The sequence below is a fragment of the Rattus norvegicus genome, chromosome 1 (genome assembly GCF_021556685.1).
Source record: "Rattus norvegicus strain SHRSP/BbbUtx chromosome 1, alternate assembly SHRSP_T2T, whole genome shotgun sequence".
Taxonomy (NCBI): domain Eukaryota; kingdom Metazoa; phylum Chordata; class Mammalia; order Rodentia; family Muridae; genus Rattus; species Rattus norvegicus.
The window spans coordinates 55,737,607-55,758,880 of record NC_141534.1 but is presented as its reverse complement, the minus strand read 5'-3'; the positions used below and the strand labels follow the sequence as shown (position 1 = coordinate 55,758,880).

The 21,274-nt window shown below is 45.3% G+C and overlaps 1 long non-coding RNA gene across 1 annotated transcript; it reads right to left on the bottom strand.

The window, feature by feature from the left end:
* Window positions 1-1,527: 1,527 nt before the first annotated feature.
* On the bottom strand, window positions 1,528-5,601 carry LOC103690986 (uncharacterized). Its single transcript, XR_015645697.1, has 3 exons — window positions 5,445-5,601; window positions 2,864-4,677; window positions 1,528-2,518 (listed from the first exon to the last, which is right to left on the bottom strand). It is a non-coding gene; the product is annotated as an uncharacterized LOC103690986 (long non-coding RNA).
* Between the last annotated feature and the right edge of the window lie 15,673 nt (window positions 5,602-21,274).

Genomic DNA, 21,274 nt, shown 5'->3' with positions numbered 1-21,274 from the left:
TGTAATTTTATGTGCAAACCATCTGTGTTTCAGCCAATAGTTAACAATTTATTTTACCTTTTTCATTGATGAGAATGGTCCATTTTCTCCCCTGCAGTAGGGAGTAGGGAAAAAACAGCAGTCATGAAGTATGCAGTGTGTTACTGTTTCATAGGCATACAACCTGTGTTTTGTTTACATATAAACATAGGGATGAATATAATAATATTATGAATAAAATAATAAATTACATTATCTATCAATAGAAATTATATATTATAAAAGAGAATTGTCTTATACAGGGTTCTTTAGAGACACAGAACTTATGGGAAATCTCTGTACAGTAAGACAATTGGTTGATGACTTGCAGTCTATAGTCCAACTCCCCAACAATGATCAGCAGCAGGTATGAATAGGAGTCCAAGGATCTAGCAGTGGCTCAGTCCTACAAATCAGGCAGGCAGACGAAAGAGAGACTCTTCCTTCTTCCAATGTCCTTATATAAATCTCCAGCAGAAGGTATGTCCCAGATTAAAGGTGTGTACCACTACAGCTGGAACTGGGACTTGCTTTGTCCTAGGTGACCTTGAACTCAGAGATCTCCTTGTCTTAAACTCCTGAGATTCATAGCCACTTTGCCTCATGATCTCCATGCCAAGATTCAGTTCAGAAATTTGTGTCTCCCAGCCTCAAATCAGGATCAAAGGTGAGCTTTCCAATTCTGGATTGAAGTTCATTCCACATATAGTCAAGTTCACAACCAAGAATAGCCATTACAAGTATATACAATGTGTCATTATACATATACAATACATATACATATAAATTTGAAAATACCATAACATTTTATTAGTATATGTTAACCGAGTAAAGTGACAGAGGTGGCTGTGTCATTTGTTTGCACATCGTGCATGGGTGGGAGAAGAACTTATAAGCCCATGCATCAAATGAGGAGCTGCAGTTAACAACAGCTGATAGAAATTCACTCTTCCTTGGGGACAAGCGACTGGTAGGACTCTGATAATGCAGTGAATGTCTGTACACACAGTATGCATGTATGACTAGCACTAATAGGGCTTACTGGGATACAAAAAATGTGTGTATGTATATTTCCGTACACACACACACACACACACACACACACACACACACAGAGGAATGGTTTAGTGGTGCTGACTTTTAAGCCCAGGATCAGATTCAGGTGGACCTCTGTGAGTTCTAGGCTAATCTGATTTACACAGCAAGTCCCAGACCAACCAGGGCTATAAAGTCAATCGGGGAATTCTGAGAGGGATCTTTTAGAAGTTGGAGGACAGATGTTAGGGTGGATATGACCATATTTTACTGTATACATGTATGGAAATTTAAATAAATGAAAAATACATAAAGTAACTGAGATGAAAAAAGTACACTCAATAATCGCAACTTTTGAACTGACATTTGTCTAGTTATGTGGCTGAAAAGCTCTCAGGGAGAACTTTTCCTCGGGATGGAGACCCTCTAACTCCAAAGACCAGACCGAGACACCACAGGATGCAATCAGCAAGAGGATTTGGTTTATTGTCGGGATACACAGGCACAGGCACCTGCGGGCGCTACAGTCACTCGGGGGACTGGCGCGCCCCACGGAACCAAGGATGGGCTTTTATAGGATTTTGGGGAGCAGAAGCAAGCATACAGAAGCAGATGCATGGTTACAGGGATATAATTGGTGGATTCTAATATGGCAAGGGTTTAGCCCGGGGGCAAGTTTCCTAGCTACCTTCCTGAAACATAACGGCTGACTCGGCCCCCCAAGGGTTCAGCCCAGGGGCAAGTTTCTTAGCTACCTTCTTGGAACATAAAGAATGACTCGGCCCCCCACCAGGGTGTGGGACCTCTCCCGGGGCTTTTTTCATTGTCAGGTGCTCAACCGAAGTCGTCCTGTTGCCAGGCCTTCAACCAAACACATCCTGCTTGGCAGCCGCTGTGTACTCAGTGTTCTAACCTTTCCCTGAACCAGTCATCTTAAGTACAGCCTTGCAAAATGGCGTTACTGCTGCTAAGCTGGGGTCTTTAATTCCCCCATTTTTTTTTGTTAACTTTGAGTGAAATCTTTCACTCGACTTGGTCAAGAAATTTCTGTCTGGTGGGGGCTTATTCCCCCACTGACTCTAGGCCACAAAAGGACTAGGAGGAGCCACGTAGGAGTTTTAACTTTAAGGGGTTTGGAGTGCGCTGAACTCTCCATGTCTGGGGTGTAGTGTTGTGATTAGTCAATTCCTCAGACCGGACTGCCTTGACGTGTGGTGCGTGGATCTAAGCCGCGACTCCGTCTACCTTTAGGGCGGTCGGGGTAGTCAGGAGGACGGTGTAGGGTCCTTTTCACCGTGGCTCGAGATTCTTGGTCTGGTGTCTGTGCGCCCACACGGTGTCTCCAATCTGGAACGGGTGTGGCACCACCGGATGTTCAAGCTTGTCCTGGTAAGCAGCGGCCAAAGGTCTCCAGACGTCTCTCTGCACAATCTGTAGGGCCTGTAAATGGGCCCTCAGAGAAGGGCTGTCAGCAAAATCAGCAATGTTTGAATCAAAGAAATGGACAAATGGGGGTGGTGTTCCATACATTATTTCAAAAGGAGTTAGACCATGGGGGCCCGGGGTATTCCGGGCCCGATATAGAACTAGGGGAAGGAGGGCCATCCAATCCTTTGAGCCAGTTGTAAGCGTAAGTTTGGATAAAGTCTCCTTAATTGTTCTATTCATGCGTTCTACCTGACCTGAACTCTGGGGTCTATAGGCACAATGTAATTTCCAATCAATCCCCAGCAATTTGGCCACCAACTGACTTACTTGGGAGACGAAAGCGGGCCCGTTGTCCGACCCCAACGCTTGAGGCATGTCATACCTGGGAAAGATTTCCTCGAGGAGCTTCTTGGTGACCATTTTTGTAGTCTCGTGCTTTGTGGGGAAGGCTTCGACCCATCTTGAGAAGGTGTCTACAAACACTAGGAGATACTTGTATCCATATATACCTGGTTTAATTTCAGTAAAATCAATTTCCCAATGGATGTCGGGACGGTGTCCCCTAGGACGAACTCCTTGTCCAATCCTGGTCCTTCCCGGGTTAACCTGAGCGCACGCTTTGCAACTCTCAGTCCCGATTCAAAAAACACAGATTTATCTCTTCCCGATCTAGTAAGGTTTTCATCTTCTTAAACCCCAAATGGGTTAATTTATGTAAAAAGGAGATCAATTTAAAAGTAGACCCACTGTTTTAGTTGAGGGTGGTAGATGGCCCCCATTTTTTTCTAGGAGCTCTATGTCCTCATGGGCATAAACCCAACTGGTTTGTCCCACTGGTGGGGGCGTGGGTTGGTCTGGGCTATTTAAGGGCAAGATTTGTTTGCTCATGGCCGCTTCTCGCGCCGTGGCATCGGCCAGCCGGTTTCTTCGTGCCTCTGGGTTGTGCCCTTTCTGGTGTCCTGGACAATATATAATACTCAGTCTTTTGGGCAAGAATAGGGCTTCTAAGAGGGCCAGAATTTTAGCCTTATTTTTAATATCTTTATCTTCAGATGTGAGCAGCCCCCGCCTCCAGTAGATCTCCCCGTGGATGTGTGCCGTGGCAAAGGCATAACGGCTGTCTGTATATATATTTAGCCTCTTACCTTTTGTCATCTTGAACACCTGAGTCAAGGCGATGAGTTCAGCCCGTTGTGCGGAGGTACCAGCAGGCAGGGCTTTCGCCCAAATCACTTTGTCCTCCGTAGTGACCGCAGCTCCAGCCTTTCACTCTCCCTCTGCCAAGAAGCTGTTGTCATCCGTGTACCATGTGTGGTCAGCATTCTGAAGAGGCTGGTCCGATAGGTCCGGCCTGGTTCCGTGTACTTCTGCGAGGATTTGTAGGCAGTCATGCTGTTTTGCCTCCTCTGGTAGAGGAAGCAAGGTGGCAGGATTGAGGGCGACTACGGGCCCAAACTGAACCCGTTCTGCATCCAGTAACAAGGCTTGGTGTGAGAATTAGAGAGCCAGCGGTCTGGGGGCTGCTTTACCAAGGCCTCCACTGCGTGGGGTGCTAGGATGGTGAGTGGCTGTCCCAAAGTCAATTTTCCAGCGTCCTTGATCAGGACAGCAATAGCAGCCACCATCTTTAGGCACGGTGGCCAGCCGGAGGCCACAGGGTCCAATTTCTTAGACAGGTAGGCCACAGGGCGTTTTCAGAGTCCCAACCTTTGTGTTAGGACCCCTTTAGCATACCCCTGTTTCTCATCGATGAACAGTTACTGAGCAAATTGTAAGGGTTTGGAACAGTCGGATGAATATCTTCTATCCTCTTGTTGACCTTTCTCAAGTCTTGTACTGGCCTATAATCTCCAGTGCCGGGTTTCTTAACAGGCAGAAGAGGCGTATTCCAAGGCGACCGGCAGGGGATTAGGATGCCTTGATCTAGAAGCCTCGTAATGTGAGGCCTTATACCTTGATAAGCTTCATGTGACAGGGGGTATTGTTTTATGGAGACTGGAGTTGTATGGGGGCTGTTGGAGCGCCAACCCCATCCCACCAGTCTCTGCCCAAGCCAGTGTCCTGTCCCGGTTCATAGGGTTAGAACTTGAAGGGGAGTTCCGTGGGGGCCAGTTATTTGGGCCCCTCCTTCCTCAAAATGAATTTGTGCTTTTAGTTTGGTGAGCAGATCACGGCCCAGCAGAGGGTACGGGCAGTCTGGAACATGTAAGAAGGAATGGGTCACCTTACCAGTAGCCAGCTGAACCCGGCGGTCCGTAGTCCATGGGTATTGTTTCTCACCAGTAGCTCTTTGTACCCAGGCCGTCCGGTCGCTGAGTTGTCCTGAAGCTTGGGTGAGGACTGAATGCTGGGCTCCTGTGTCTACCAGGAAAGTAACCGGCTGCCCCCCAACTTTAAGCGTTACCCTGGGCTCAGGGGGGGCTCCTGGCCCTGACCTCCCTAATCTTCAAGAGGGAGGTTTGTGGTCGAGGCTTTCGGGGTCCGCCAGGCTTCTTGGGGCACTCTCTGGCCCAGTGCCCTTTCTCTTTGTAATAGGCACATTGATCTTTATCCAGCTTTAGCCCCTTTCGAGCTCCCCCCTATCTCCCTTCCTTTCTTGGCCCTGAACTACGGCGGCCAAGATTCAACTCAATTCTCTCTCTTATTAAAAATCTTTTCAGCTTTTTTAAGTAAATCCTGTAATGTATAGCCCTGCAAATTTTCTAACCTCTGTAACTTAGTCCTGATATCTGGAGCAGCCTGCCAGATGAAGGACATAGAGACACTCGTCATTTGTCCTGGGTCATCTGGGTCATAGGGAGTGTACATACGGTAGGCCTCCTTAAGTCTCTCTAGAAAGGCGGAGGGAGTTTCCCCTGCTTCCTGTAATACCTGTTTTACCTGAGCCAAATTAGTAGGGCGTCGTATAGCCCCTCGGAGACCCGCTAGAAGCAACTGGCGATAAAGGCGTAGGTGTCCCTTACCTTCAGCTGTATTAAAATCCCAGTTTGGTCCTCAGGCAGCTGGGTGGGACGCCCATCATCTCCCAGAACATGCTTTCTGGCCTCTAGGAACACTCCTTGTTTTTTTTTCTGAGGTTAAGAGGGCCTGTAAGAGCTGTTGGCAGTCATCCCAAGTAGGCTGGTGGGTAAGTAAAACAGATTCTATTAGGTCGGTGAGTGCCATCGGATCTTTGGAGAAAGAAGGGTTGTGTTGTTTCCAATTGTAAATGTCAGCTGCTGAAAACGGCCAGTATTGGGTCTGGCCACCGGTTCCCTGTCTAAGTGGGAAAGCCTGGGAGGTTGTATCTGGCACCACCTCGTGCTTATTGCGCAATCTCCCTTCGACAGGGGAGAAACCCTTATCAGACTGTGGCCCGGCAACTGATCTGGCCGGCGGCTCTGCCTCCTCCGTTTCAGCCGGGCCTGTCAGAGAGAAGATCTATGAGAGGGGAGTTTGGGTCTGCCGGGAGGACAGGTTTCTTAGAAGGCTCTGATTTCACAAAGGTAGAGAGAGGAAGACGTGGCCGGCGGACCGGGCGGGGCCGAGGGGACAGGCTGGGGGTTGAGGGGAGGCCAATTCGGGTCCACGAAGGGTTCCGCCCAGGGGGGGGGTTTAAGGCGAGACTCTCTCAAGTGATACTATAAGAAACCTGGTCAGGATGTCCGTGGACGGCCCGATCTTTAACCTGTAAAATAATGATCTTATTAAATGTGCCATTCACTGGCCATCCCGCTCCGAAAGTGGGCCACTCGGATGTGCAGAGAGTCTGTCATTTTCCTTTTTTTTTTTTTTTAACCTCGACGGACTGGTTGTGTGTCCGGTCGTGGACGTCTTTCTAATGATCAAGAGTGAGACTTAGGGGCATTGTTAGGGACTGTCCCATGTTAGTTCTAAGGAAGATTAGGACACAGAGAAAACAAACAACACCAACAGTCAAACAAACAACAGACAGGCGTGCTGCACGGCTTTGGTACCAAACTGAAAGCAAAAAGTCAGATGGAGGTGGCAAAGGTCCGGGGCCCTCTGAAAGCCAAAAATACAGACAGAGGTGCCGTTAGTCCGGATCTTTCTCCTCTCCCAGATTGGGCCCCGAAAAGTCGGGCCCCTAACACCCTTGGAACGTCTTCCAGGGCTGCGGGGCGAGAAGTCCGAGCTCGTCAGCTCCTTCTTCGTCCCGCCCAAATTCCAAACAACCTGGCTGAGCGCTCACAGAACCTGGCTGAGCGCTCACAGAACAGACCTGGCTGAGCGCTCACAGAACCGACCTGGCTGAGCGCTCACAGAACCGACCTGGCTGAGCGCTCACAGAACAGACCTGGCTGAGCGCTCACAGAACCTGGCTGAGCGCTCACAGAACAGACCTGGCTGAGCGCTCACAGAACAGACAGAATAAGGCAGAACGAGACAAAATCAGACAGACAGACAGACGCCGGCCGGCTTACCTCCCAGTGGGTGGTCGGTGGTCCCTGGGTGGAGGATCTCCTTTCCCGGCCAACGCACCAAATGAAAAGCTCTCAGGGAGAACTTTCCCTCGGGATGGAGACCCTCTAACTCCAAAGACCAGACCGAGACACCACAGGATGCAATCAGCAAGAGGATTTGGTTTATTGTCGGGATACACAGGCACAGGCACCTGCGGGCGCTACAGTCACTCGGGGGACTGGCGCGCCCCACGGAACCAAGGATGGGCTTTTATAGGATTTTGGGGAGCAGAAGCAAGCATACAGAAGCAGATGCATGGTTACAGGGATATAATTGGTGGATTCTAATATGGCAAGGGTTTAGCCCGGGGGCAAGTTTCCTAGCTACCTTCCTGAAACATAACGGCTGACTCGGCCCCCCAAGGGTTCAGCCCAGGGGCAAGTTTCTTAGCTACCTTCTTGGAACATAAAGAATGACTCGGCCCCCCACCAGGGTGTGGGACCTCTCCCGGGGCTTTTTTCATTGTCAGGTGCTCAACCGAAGTCGTCCTGTTGCCAGGCCTTCAACCAAACACATCCTGCTTGGCAGCCGCTGTGTACTCAGTGTTCTAACCTTTCCCTGAACCAGTCATCTTAAGTACAGCCTTGCAAAATGGCGTTACTGCTGCTAAGCTGGGGTCTTTCAGTGGCAAAGAAGAAATAAATATGCCTTTAACTGATTTCATCTATGGCAATGCCAGTTTCCTTGAGTCAAAACACTTAACATAGATGATTGGAAATGACCTTGAAATCACAGTTACCTGTGGGGAGCGGGTGTGGCGGTAGTCCCAAGATGGCGCCTGGGACTGCAGCTAAGTCTCGTGACTAGCATCTGACTTCCTCACACACCTGAAACTAGCCACGTCCATTGTGAGAGCTGTGCAGGCGCACCATGATGCAGGATCAGGCCATGTGACGTGGACCTATGAACTGAGATTACGCAGTCTGGACTGAGGAAGCAGAGCTGAGGGAGGATATAAGGGAGTGTGCTCCGGGGGCTGGGCTGGGAGGGAGACAGAAGAAAAGAAGATTCCTGTTTGCATGTTGTAAGGTTCCTGAATAAACCGCTTTGAGAAGAACGCTGTGTAGTCGCTCTTTTCTGCGGGTCGGAAACAGAAGCGACAGTTACCATCAGCATCCATGGGCTAGATTGAAATTTTATAGTTCTGATTAATGAAGCTGGAAGATATTTCATAACTTTATATTATCCACTGCAGAGGTTATTTTATAGATCTATAGAATTCCACAACTCAGCTGTTAAATCATTCCATTCTCCCAGTAAACATCCATGATACAATAATGATATTCTAATCTCTTTGAACAGGTGCTCTGGTGCAGAGTTTGCCTGAGATAGCCCAACAGCTGCATCCTGTCTTGTCTCCTTCTAGAGAGCTTCGTGACTTTTCTGAACAGAATACAAGGTGGGTTATTTGTTTGAATTTTAGTTGGGATTTTTGACTTTAGCTTTTTCCCTGATATCTTTTCCATAATTTGTATTCTATTTTCCTAACTTTGACTTTAGTTTATTTCAAGCACTTTTTGTTACATGTAATTTTAAAATAACCCCACACTAAGTCTGGCTAAACACAGGCATCAGAGTTTCACCCAGTCCTTATGGCTACTTCTATGCACTTGTTACCCTGTATCCTGAGGCTTGATTGCTAAGCCAATTGGGAACCAGTTTAACATAAAATACCTTGACTACTCAAGATGAAATTCTGGTCTTTGTTTAAGCATGTGAAAAGATAGTCTTTTTATGAGCCAAATTTAATAATAACTAATCATAAGTCTTCGTTCATGCATTGTGAACAATGGCATAAGGAATCTTTACCTTTCTTGCTTGGTTCTCTTGAACTTTCTAGTTCTTCAGGGTGGTTCCCTCTGCCCTTTCTGACCCAGAGAACCCTGGAAGGAGTCCAGTGCCTAATTACTTTTCCTATAAGCAGAAACATAAGGTCTTTCTCCCAAATTAGCATGCGCTTTAGCCAGTAACCAGAAAGATTTTTAGGTTGACATCTTTCCCAGAGGAATAGTAAAAAAAACAGAAAATTCAAAATCACATACATTTCGAAAATTAAATACTCATACGAGGGAACTAAACCAAACAAGCAAAGTAGAAACAGTTTTTTCGGGCCTTTTCTAATCTGCCAAGACAGGATATTTAACCCTCTTTTGAGAGAATAGGAGAATCCTGTGATACACTGAGACTTTCCTAGAGGATTTCATCCTTATCCAAATTCTGCTGTCTGCCTTGGAGGCTGTAGTTTTTCTGTTAGCTCAGTTTGTCCCTGCACAGCACGAGCTCCCAGATAATCTGGGCCCATTTGCCCTGAGTTAGCTCTGAACCTCAGGAGGAATTCCCCAGGTGACTCTGGCCAAAATTGTGTCCTCTTCTATCTTTAAACAAAATTACACCAAATTAGCAACAACTAAACCAAACTTCATTAAAAGCAGGCAGTCTTCAGTCTCCCTCTCTGCCTGGATCCATTTATTATACTGATTCTTTTTACAAGAGGAGAACTCAGAGCCTGATTTGGGTCTGTCTATCACTGTGTTTGATTAAGATTCCCATGTGCTGGAGTCACTTGACTCATCTCTGCTCATTCAGGAATCTAATTCTCTCATCCCTAGGACAAGAATCCTAACTCCCTAGTGGATTGTTGACTACCACACGCAACATCATCTATTGCATGAAGTTTTAAATTAAACCCATGCAAATTCCTGCTATGCTCTGGTATCAGTGGTTATGCTGAACCCACATGGCTAGCTCTATGCAGCCATCTTGTCCTGGTTCCTGCTGGTAGTTTGCTACTCTAAACAAACAAATTTAATCTGAAATGCCTGGACTACTGCTTGCATTTCTCATCCCATCCACCACCTCTGGCTGACCTGCAGAAGGTTGGATAATGCTCCTTTCACAGGACTTGCCTTAGTCTTTTGAAAGGAAAACCCAGAAGCTAATACTAGCCAGATTTATAGTGGTAAATCTCAAACTCCAAAAGTCCCAGTCAAAGAACAGAAAACTCAATAATATAAGTACAAGCTGAGTGCTTAGATTAGACAAATCTACCACTACACTACTCTATTGCCCATTTATGAAATCTCTAGCTACTTGTGGCTCTTGCAAGCCCATGGGCCTGCTCCATTTCCCACCTCTTCTCCCCCATCTTCTTCTTCTTGCCCGCATCATCCGTCTCTATTCTTTCTCTCCCTTTGCCAAAACATTCTGCTCTATCTTTTCCTTCCATTGCCCAATGACAGGCTGTAGCCTTTATATGGCTAATTACTATTTCACTTGACATCATCTGAATATGTGATCTATTGCACTACAGGGCCGCCCTCTTGAGAGGAAAAAATTCAAACAGTAATCCACAAGACATTTTGCTCATTTTAGTTAACACATGAAGTGACAATAGCTTCGGTTTCCAAACATCTTTTTCATTATTTTTATTCTACACTTTTAAAGTTATTTCTAGGTATTATTTGTAGTATTTTTAGCTACAATGCTTACACATAGCAAGGAGGATTTCCCACACCCTAGGCCCCAGCAGAGGGAAACTTCCACACTCAGTACAAAGTCTTAAGGACTTAAGGAGCAATGCCAAGGTCCCGATATCACATCATCGCCTCCCTAGCAGTCCCATGGCCATCAAACTGCTTGTAAAGAAGCATTGGTGTAGGCCACACATGGCCAAGGCAGAAACAATGATGATGGTCGACAACCTGAACAGCATCTCACTTCCCCAAGTAAGAGCTTGTTGAAGGACAACAGCTTTACCAAAACACCTGAAAATGGGGCCACCTAGAGGAGGACAAAGGCAGGAAATATTTAGGCAAATAATAGCAACTGTGAGCTAATGCCATGAGCACGGTATAGTACACAGTGAACTGAAACCAGATAAGATTATGTTGGACATAAATGGAAAAGTCAAAATCATCGACTTTTGCCTTAGAACTCAAGTGGAACCAGGGCAATGCTGAACTGGCACTGTGGTGCTTTCTCTTTTGGAGCTCCTGAACTCTTCCTCAGAAAACTTTATGATAGTCCACAGAATGACATATGGACCATAGTTTTACATTTAATGGTAGATAAAAAAGTCAGATTTTACTCTGTCTTCATACTACAGTTTTGAAGACCGGTTGTGGCAAGTATGTATCCTAACCTCTGTGGGGTGTCAGAAGAGATAAATGTAGGACCTCTTGGCCTCTTAATGATAGTCAACACGAAATATAGGTTGACAGTCACAGATGTGATTATGTACCCCTGGTTAAAGGAAGATTGAAAGGCTTTCCCAAATCCCTACAAAGGACTGAGCTCTGTCAGGTAGACCCTGCAATTGTGGAAGAAATAGAACATACTGGGTACAGAGCCTAAGATATCACAACATATAATCAAACCGTGGGATCATGTGGCTTACTGTACAGGCAAGTTCTCCAGGTGCAAGGCTGAACAATGGAGGCTCACACATTGAGTCCAGTTATTCCCTCCCCTTGATGATGATGATGCATTCCTGTTGGGCTGTAGAGGAGTGGTAGCTACCCCGCCCTATATGCACAGGCCTCATCATCATCCAATGGTCTAGTGACTTCCTTTGACCACAATCCGGTCAAAAAGTAGGCAGAAGAGTCACTGGGGCTGCCCTTTGTTTCTTCAGGCCACACCAGATTACACCCACACTGGACAAACATACATCCACGCCAGCAGTGTCGCCTGAATTCACTCAATAATCATCCTCAGAGAGAACACAACAGCAATGAGAACACAGGAATGCAAATTCCTGCTATGCTCTGGTATCAGTGGTAACGCTCAACCCACATGGCCAGCTCTATGCTGCCATCTTGCCTGGTTCCTGCTCCTAGTTTGCTACTCTAACCAAACAACTTTAATCTGAAATGCCTGGACTGCTGCTTGCGTTTCTTATCTCATCCACCCCATCTCCCTGACCTGCAGAAGGCTGGCCAATGCTCCTCTCACAGGATTTGTCTTAGTCTTTTGTAATGAAAACCCAAGAGGCTTATACTAGCCAGATTTATAGGGGTAAATCTCCAACGCCAAAAGGCCCATGCAAGAACAGAAAACTCAATTATATAATTATAAGCTGAGTGCTTAGATTAGACAAATGTACCACTACACTACTCTATTGCCCATTTATAAAATCTCTACCTACTTGTGGCTCCTGCTCCATTTTCAACCTCTTTCTCCCCCATCTTCTTCTTGCCCGAATCTTCCGCCTCTATTCTTCTTTCTCTCCATTCCCCAAAAAGTTCTGCTGTGTCTTTCCTTCCATTGCCCAAACACAGGCGTTAGCCTTTATGTGGCCAATGACTATTCCACCTGACATCATCTGAATCTGTGATCTATTGCACTACAGGGTTGCCCTCTTGAGAGAGCCAAAAAACAAAGAAACAAACAAAAACAAAAAGTAAAACAGAAACAAATAAAAGAATAAACTGCAATCCCAAAGACATTTTGGTCATTTTTAGTTAACACATGCTGTGATTTTAGCTTCAGTTTCCCTACATCGTTTCCATTATTTTTATTCTATACTTTTAAGTTATTTCTAGGTAATATTTGTAGTATCTTTAGCTACAATGCTTACACATAGTAAAGAGCAGACCCCACACCCTAGCCCTCAGCAAAATTTCTGATGAGGGAAAATTCCACTCTCAATACAAAGTCTTAAGGACCATGGGACACAGGAGCAACGCCTTCGACTCAGTGGCAGCCCCAGAGCCATCGAACCGCTTCTAAAGAAGCAATGGTGCCTGACACTCATGACCAAGGCAGAGACAATGATGGTCGACCACCTGAACAGCATCTCACTTCTGCAAGTAAGAACTTGTTGAAGGACAACAGCTTTACCAAAGCACCTGAAAATGGGGCCACCTAGGGGAGGACAAAGGCAGGGAAATATTTAGGCAAATAATCATAACTGTGAGCTAATGAAATGACCAGGGTATAGTGCACAGGGAAGAGAAACCTGATAAGTTTACCATTGGACATAAATGGAGAAGTCAAAATCATAGACTTTTGCCTTAGAACCCTAGTTGAACCAGGGCAATGCTGAAGTGGCACTGTGGTGCTTTCTCTTTTGGAGCTCCTGAACTCTTCCTCAGCAACTTTATGATAGTCCACAGAATGACAAATGGACCTGAGTTTTACATTTCATGGTAGTTAAAAAAGTCAGATCTTACTCTGTATTCATACTACAATTGAGAAGACCATTGTGGCATGTATGTATCCTAACCCCTGCGGGGTGTCAGAAGAGATGGAGGACCTCTTAGCCTCCTAATGATAGTCAACATGAAATATAGGTTGACAGTCACAGATGGGATGATGTACCCCTGGTTAAAGGAAGACTGAAAGTCTTTCCCAAATCTCTATGAAGGACTGAGCTCTGTCAGGCTAGACCCTGCATTTGTGGAAGAACTGCACCATAATGGATTCTGAGTCTAAGATATTACAATGCATAATCAAACCAGGAGATCATCTTGCTTACTGTGTGCCAAAATATGCCTACCTAGAGCAAGTCAAGGCTAGGGAAATATTGTGCAAATAATAGCTGTGATGAGCCACTTCTACGGGCAAACAATACTTCACAGGGACGTGAAGCCAAAGAGTGCTGGTTTGTATATCAATTGAAAAGTCAAGATTATGAACTTTGGCCTAGTACCTCATTCTACCCAGGGGAAATGCTGAACCAGCACTGCGATACTTATACTTTTGGTGTCCCTGAACTCTTATTTGAAAAATTTTATTATGTTCCAAAAAACAAAATATGGACCTTGGGTGGAATTTTATAATTTTTGGCAGTCAGAAAGTTTCCATTTGATTCTCTCTTAATTTTGGAGCTGAGAAGACAGGCTGTAATAGAGGTATATGCTGCCTCTGGTGGGGTGTCAGAAGAGCTGGAGGACCTACTTAGCCTCTTAAAGATAGTCAACCATAAATATAGGCCAACAGTCATTGTGGTCATGATGCAACCCTAGTTCAACTAAGACTAGAAGCAGTTCCCAAATCCCTATGAGCAACTGATCCCCCTCAGGCCAGACCCTGCTAATGTGAAAAAGCAATGGAATACATTGGGTTCTAAGCCCTAGAAACTAAGGACACTTCAACCAGATAATATATTAACCAGACCATGTCATCCTACTTCCTTCTGCAATGGCAGGAAGTTCAGGGGCAAGGCAACAAAACATAGGCTTGGACAGACAGTACAGTGGATGTGTTGGGAAAAAGCAGGTACTAAGACAGTGGATGTTCTGATACAGTGGCCTCCAAGTCCTTGTGAGGAAGAAGCACTTATGCCATCCAGTAATGACCATGGCAATGACAACAATTGTGTTTATCTACCCCAACATCATCCAGAAGTAATTGAGACCAAAACAAGTGGATACCTTGTCATGGAGCTGGGTGAGGTTCAACATCTTTACAAATGTATCTCAAAGTATAGCTACATAGTGAAGGACAAGGCCTGGCAAAGTTTATGCAAATATTAACAGCCTGGATCTACTCTCAGGGGCACAGAATAATCACAGGACAAACAAATAATATGTTGGATAAGAAACAAAAAGCCAAAATCATTGACTTTGACCTTAGTACCCAAGACAATCAGAGCAAATGCTGAACCTGTACAATGGTGCTAACACTTTTGATGCCCATGAACTCTTCCTAGGATAAATTTATGATGGTTCAAAGAACCACATATGAATGCTAGAGTCTTACATTTTAAGGTAGTTGGAAATGTTGCCTCTATTTTCATACACGAGTTGAGAAGACATGTGGCAGGTGTGTATCTTGACCACTGTTGGGTGTCAAGAGAGCTAGATGACCTGCTTAGCAACTTAATGACAGTCAAACCCAGATATGTCCATCATAGACATGATAATGCACCCCTGCTTCAAAGAAGAATGGGAGCATTTCCCAAATCCCTATGAGGAAATGATACCTCTCAAGGCACACCCTGGAATTTTGGACGTAATGCAATATGTTCCATTCAAAACACAAGACATAATGTTCCTTTATATCAAAGAAAGTCTAAGCAGATCATGGCATTCAACTGATTACTGTAAGGACAGGCTATCCAGGTGCCTGGCTTCACAACCAGCCTCAGACAGTTACTCCAGTTATGGCTCCATTCCCTACCCTTGATGAGTATGCTACTTCCGCACTAGGCCTGGACTGCAGAGAAGTGGAAACCAACCCACCATTGGCACGTTGGACTTGTCATCTCCCATAACCTTGTTTATGCCTATGTCCATAATACTAGTCATAGAGGATTCAGAAGAACCACTGAGACTGGCCTTCTCTTCAGGCCACTCCAGAGGACACCTGCACTGGACAAAACATATATGCCAGGGTGTCTTCTGCCTTCAGTCAACAAGCAGCCTTAGGGTGAAAAGAAGCAGCAATGAGAACACAGAAGACAACCTATTATTCCTCTGTGCCTAAGGAGAGGGCAACACTGTCCCCAGTAGTGGCCATCCAAAAGGCTTTAAGGATGGAACAAGAAATAAAAAAATGTCCTGATGAAATGTGTTGCTGCTCTCCATCAAGAAAGAAATCTCACCTGAGGCAGAACACCTTGTCTCTTTTGAGAAATGAAGCACAGTTAGAGCATCCAGAGAACAAGTTGCAGGCACAACCCAGGTACCTTTGTGCTAAGTCCTACCCAATTTACTCTATGAGGGTCCTCCTGTGTCTCTGATTTCCATTTGTTCAAAATTGTTTCCTTTTTAACTTCTGTAAGTACTATATGATTCTTCGTCTATGCCAAGCCCTCTTGCTGTTCTATATTTCTCAGGTTCCCAGCAGGCATTAAATATGACTGATGTGTACCACACTCTACAGACTTGTCCTGCTGACCCCATGCCTTCATCTGTACTTAGAGCATCCCAAAATACAACAGCTCCCACAAGGTCAGGCCTAGAGGCCTACTATGGGCTAATGGAATCTTCCAGAGGCAACTGTTCCTAACATATCTGGCAATTAATCACAAGAGCTGAAGAACAAATTCTTAAGTTGTCAGAAGTAACATCACATCCCATTAAGCCTCAAAAGTAATAACCAACAATTCCTTCAAAACAGTGACAGTGGAGTTAGTGAACAGTGTGGATCCTGTGACAATGTAGGTCCTGCAATACTGGAGGCAATGAGATAGTGCAGGTACTTTTACATTGGAGGTCAGGCAACATTGGAGGACCAGCATGAGTAGAGGTCCTGGGAAAGTGGAGATGGGACTGGTACAGTGGAGGTCCTGACTAAATGCAGGTGCTGCAAGAGTGGAGGTCCTGCAAGAGTGGAGGTCCTGCAAGAGTGGAAGAACGGTGATAGTGGAGGTGCTGGGTCATTACCATACTGGAACAGTGGATGTCCTGCTACAGTGGCTGTCAAAGTGCTGGTAAAGAAGAAGCAAGGGTGACAGCCAGTAATGAAGATGGCACATGTACTGATGATTTTTGACCATTCCAACATCATTTCACTACTCCAAGTAATTGAGTCTGAAACAAGACAATACCTTGTCATGACGCTACTTGAAGGTCACCAGTTTTACAGACACATCTGAACAGCTGGCCAGTTGGTGGAGAACAAAACCAGGGAAACATTTAGGTAAATACTATCAGGCATGAACTACTGCCATAGTCACATAATAGTTCAAAGAAACCTCAAAACACATGATATTTTCTTGGACAAGAAAGGAAAAGTCAAAGTCATGGTCTTTGGCCTTATGAACCAAGTTGATATAGGGCAAATAGAGAACCGGCACTATGATGATTACCTTTTGCTGCCATGGAGCTCTATCTAGGCAAATTTTATGATAGTCCAAAGAATGACACAGGGAAGACATGAGTAGTCTTATATTTCATGGTAGTCAGAGGTTTCATTTGACTAGTCAAACAAGGGCTGAGAAGTCAGGTTGTAGCCTGTGTGAATCCTGCCCCCTGTGGGAGATGAGAAGAGCTGGATGACCTGCATAAGTTCTTAATGAGAGTAAACCCCAGATACAGGCTGACAGTCATGGACGCCATCATGCAAATCTAGTTCAAGAGAGACAGAAAAGCATTCCCAAGTCCCTATGAGCAACTGATCACACTCAGGACAGAACTTGCAATTGTGGAAGCAATACAATATATTTGGTTCCAAGCCCTAGATAATACAGGTACCAAAAAAAGTATATCAAGACCATGGCATCCTATTGCTTACTGCAAGGGCAGGCTCTCAAGGGACATGGCTGCACAACACAGTGTCACCTAGTGAGAACAGTTATGGCACCATTCCCTAACATTGATGCTGATGCTGCTTTCCCTCTAGGAATAAAGAAGAGCAGAAGCCAGCCCACCATCAGCACATTAGTTTCGTCATCTTCCAATGGTCTAATTTCTGTTTTTATCCAAAATGCTTGTTATAGAGTAGGCAGAAGACCCAGTGGGACTGGCCTTCTCTTCAGGCCCCTCCAGATGACACCAACACTGGACAAAAGACACTGTCTCCCACATTTACTGAATGAGCAGCTTCAGGGAGAAGAGTAGCATCAATGAGAACAGAAAAAACAACATATTCTCTGTCTGTGCTTCAGAAGAGTGCAAGATATTCACCAGCTGGTGTCGGAGCAGAGGCTTTAAGAGATGGAGGAAGAAATGGGGGAACTTCCCTGATGAACCTTTGTCATGGCTTTACATCAAGAAAGAAACTTCACAAGAGGCAGGACAGAGATTCTCCCAAAAAAGAAGGAATAAGGATAGCATGCAGAGAACAAGGACCAGGTACAGCCCAGGTACCTTGGTGCTTTGTCGTACTCAGTTGGCTCTGTGCTGGTTCTTCCTCTATCATTTCCATTTCCTTAAAATTGGTACCTTCTTACCTTCTGTAAGTACTTTTTGATTCTTCCTCTATGCCAAGGGTTATTCCTGTTCTGGATTTCTCCTCTTCCCATCAGGAACTCAATGTTACTGATGAATACCCCACTCTACAAAGTTATCACTTGCTGATCCTATCCTTTCACCTGAATTGCATTACCCTCTGAAAGGCAACAGCTCCCACAAGGTGAGGAATAGAGGGATATGAGCTCTTGTGATCTTCCAGGGGATAACATTCCTAGAACATGTGGAAATCAGTCACATGTGCTAAAAAAAAACAAATTCTTGGGCTTTCAAAAGTAACATCACATAGTAACATCACATTCCAGTAAGGGTCAAATATAATAGCTAGCAATGTCAATAAAAATTGAAAGTGAACTTGATGCAGCTGTGCCTATCATGAGTCAGTGTAGGTCCTGGAACAATGTAGGCACAGAGATAGTGGAATTACTGTAACAATGGAAGTCCACCATTATTGGCAATCATAAAATATTGGAGATAATGAGAGAGTGGAGATTAGGCTGGAACAGTGGGTGTCCTATAACAATGGAGGCACTGTATAAGTGGATGTCCTGCAACCAGAAATGTCCTTCAATAATGGAGCTACTTGGACTGAGGAAGTCCGTAATACTGGAGGTCCTGGGACAGTGGAGGTTCTGCAAGAATGGTATTCCTTTCAATGTAAAAGTAATGAAACTGTGGAGAACCATCAACAATGGAGGTCATGTGCCAGCAGAAATCCTGTAAAAGTCTAAAAGAGTTGATATCCTGTGACAGTGGAGGCCCTGTGACAATGGAGGTCCTGCCCCTGAGGCAGTACAGTTGCTCCAACATTGGAGGTCCTGAAACAGTGAAGGTCCTGAGACAGTGGAGGTTCTTTGATAGTTAAGGTGATTGGAGAGTGAAGGCCCAGTGTCAGTTGAGGTCCTGCGTCATTGGAGGTCCTAGAGATATAGTAGAAGTCCTGAGACAGTGGAGATGAGCCTGGAAGAGTGGAAGTCCTGTGACAGAGGAGGTCCTGTGACAGCGGTGGACATGCAACAGTGGACATCCTTCTACACTGGAGGTCCTACAAAGGTAGAGGTCCTGAGACAGTAGATTTTCAGTGAGAATGGTGGTCATGCAACAGTGGACTTTCTGTGCCAGTTGACATCCTATAAATTCTAGTTGGTGAGATAATCGATGTGCTTCAACAGTGGAGGTCCTACAATAGTGAAGGTCCTTCAAGAGTGGCGGGGCTGAGACACTGGAAAACCTGCAACAGTGGGCATCCCTTAAGAGTTGAGTTGCTGCAACAGTGAAAGTCCAGCAAATGTGTACATCCTGTGCTAGTAGATGTCCTCAAATTTGGAGTCCTTAGAAAGTGGAGTTGCCTAGACAGCAGAGTATCTATCACAGTGGAGTTGCTGCATAGTGGACATCAAAGTCCTGCTAATGTAGAAGCAATGATGCCAGCCAGTAATGACCATGGCATTGATGATGATGGGTGACCACCTCAACATGATCTCACTTCTTCAAGTCATTGTGAGCAAAACAAAATTATGTCTCATCATGGAGCTTGTTGAAGGTCAACAGCTTTCCAAATTCATCCAAAAGTATGGCTACCTAGAACAGGACAAGGTCAGGAAAATATTTTGCAAAGAACAGCAGTGATGATCTACTGCCATAGGCACACAATGTTTCACAGCTACCTGAAGCCATATAATATAATGGTGGATTTCAATGGAAAAGCCACAATCAGCAACTTTATCCATAGTACCCCAATTGAACAGGGCAAATGCTAAACCGGCACTATGGTGCTCACAATTTTGGTGCCCTTGAACTCTTCTTTGTCAATGTTTATGGTCAACCATCATAATTTTCTATTACTAACAGTAAACTCCAGATGTAAGCTGACAATCACAGATGTAATAACGCAATCCTGCTTCAAAGAATGGGAGGAAAGTAATAAAATATATTCAGTTGTAAGCCTAAGATATAAAGAATCTTTATATCAAAGATAGTATAACCAGACCATGGCCTCCAATTGCTTACTGGAAGGGCAGGCTATCCAAGTGCCTGGCTTCACAACCAGTCTCAGACTGGCTCCATTCCCTACCCTTATGATTATGCTGCTTTCCCACTAGGACTTTAGAGTGGAAATCAACCCACCATTGGCACATTGGACTTGTCATCCCCCCTGGCCTCGTTTCTGCCTATGTCCATAATGCTAGTCATAGAGGATTAAGAACCACTGAGACTGGCCTTCTCCTCCAGGCATTCCAGATGACACCCACGCTAGAAAAAGCATACATGCTAGAGTGTCTGCTGCCTTCAGTCAACAAACAATCTCAGGTAGAACAGAAGCAGCAATGAGAACACAGAAGACAATACATGATATTTTCTTGGACAAGAAAGGAAAAGTCAAAGTCATGGTCTTTGGCCTTATGAACCAAGTTGATATAGGGCAAATACAGAACCAACACTGTGAGGATTACCCTTTGCTTTTATCCCTCTGTGCCTCTGGAGTAGGCAAGTCTGTCCCCAGCATGGCCTGGCCCAGAGGATTTCAGAGATGGTCTAAGAAATTAGGAATATCCAAATGAAGCAGTGTTCTTTTGTTCGATCATGCAAGAAAACTCCCCTGGGACAGGACAGTGTCTGTCCTGAGAAATGAGGGATAGACACAGCATCCAAAGAACAAGCAGCAGGCAGGCACAGCCCAGGTACCTTTGTGCCTTGTCCTGCCCAGTTTGCTCTGTGCTGATTCCTCCTGTGTCTCTGGTTTCCATTTCTGCAAATAGTTTCCATTTAACTTCTGTAAGTACTGTCTGTTTCTTCCTCCTCCCCACGCCTTCTCCCTCTTCTGGATTTCTCCTTTTCCCAGCAAGGACTCAATGTGACTGATGTGTACCCCGGACTACAGAGTTGTCCTCCTGACCGCATGCCTTCTGGACTGTAACAACCCCGAAACAAAACAGCTGCCACAAGGTGAGGTCTACAGGGCTGTGGGCTCGTGCAACCCTCTAGGGGCAACTGATGCTAGCACATCTGGTAATTAATCACAAGATGTGCAGGAAAAATTGTTATTTTTTCAAAAATACCATCACATTCCATTAAGCCTCAAAACTAATAACCAGCAATGCTTTCAAAAAAGGGACAGGGGAATTAATGAAACAGTGCAGATCCTGAAACAGTTTGGGGCCTGCAACTGTGGAGGCACTGGGATAGTGCAGTTTTGTATTTGAGGTTGTGAACATTGGAGGTCCTGTAAGAGTGGAGGTCCTGAGACATTGGAGATGGGACTGACACAGTGGAAGTCCAGAGACAATGCAGGTGCTGCAAGAGTGGATGTCCTGGAACAGCGGAATTCCTTGGACAGTGGAGGTCCTGCAATAGTGGATGTGTTTAGACAGGGGAGGTCCTCCAACAGTGGAGGTCTGTGACGGTGGAGGTTCTACAACAGTGGCATTCCTGTGATAGTGGAGGTTTGGAGACAATGTAAGGCCGGCCAC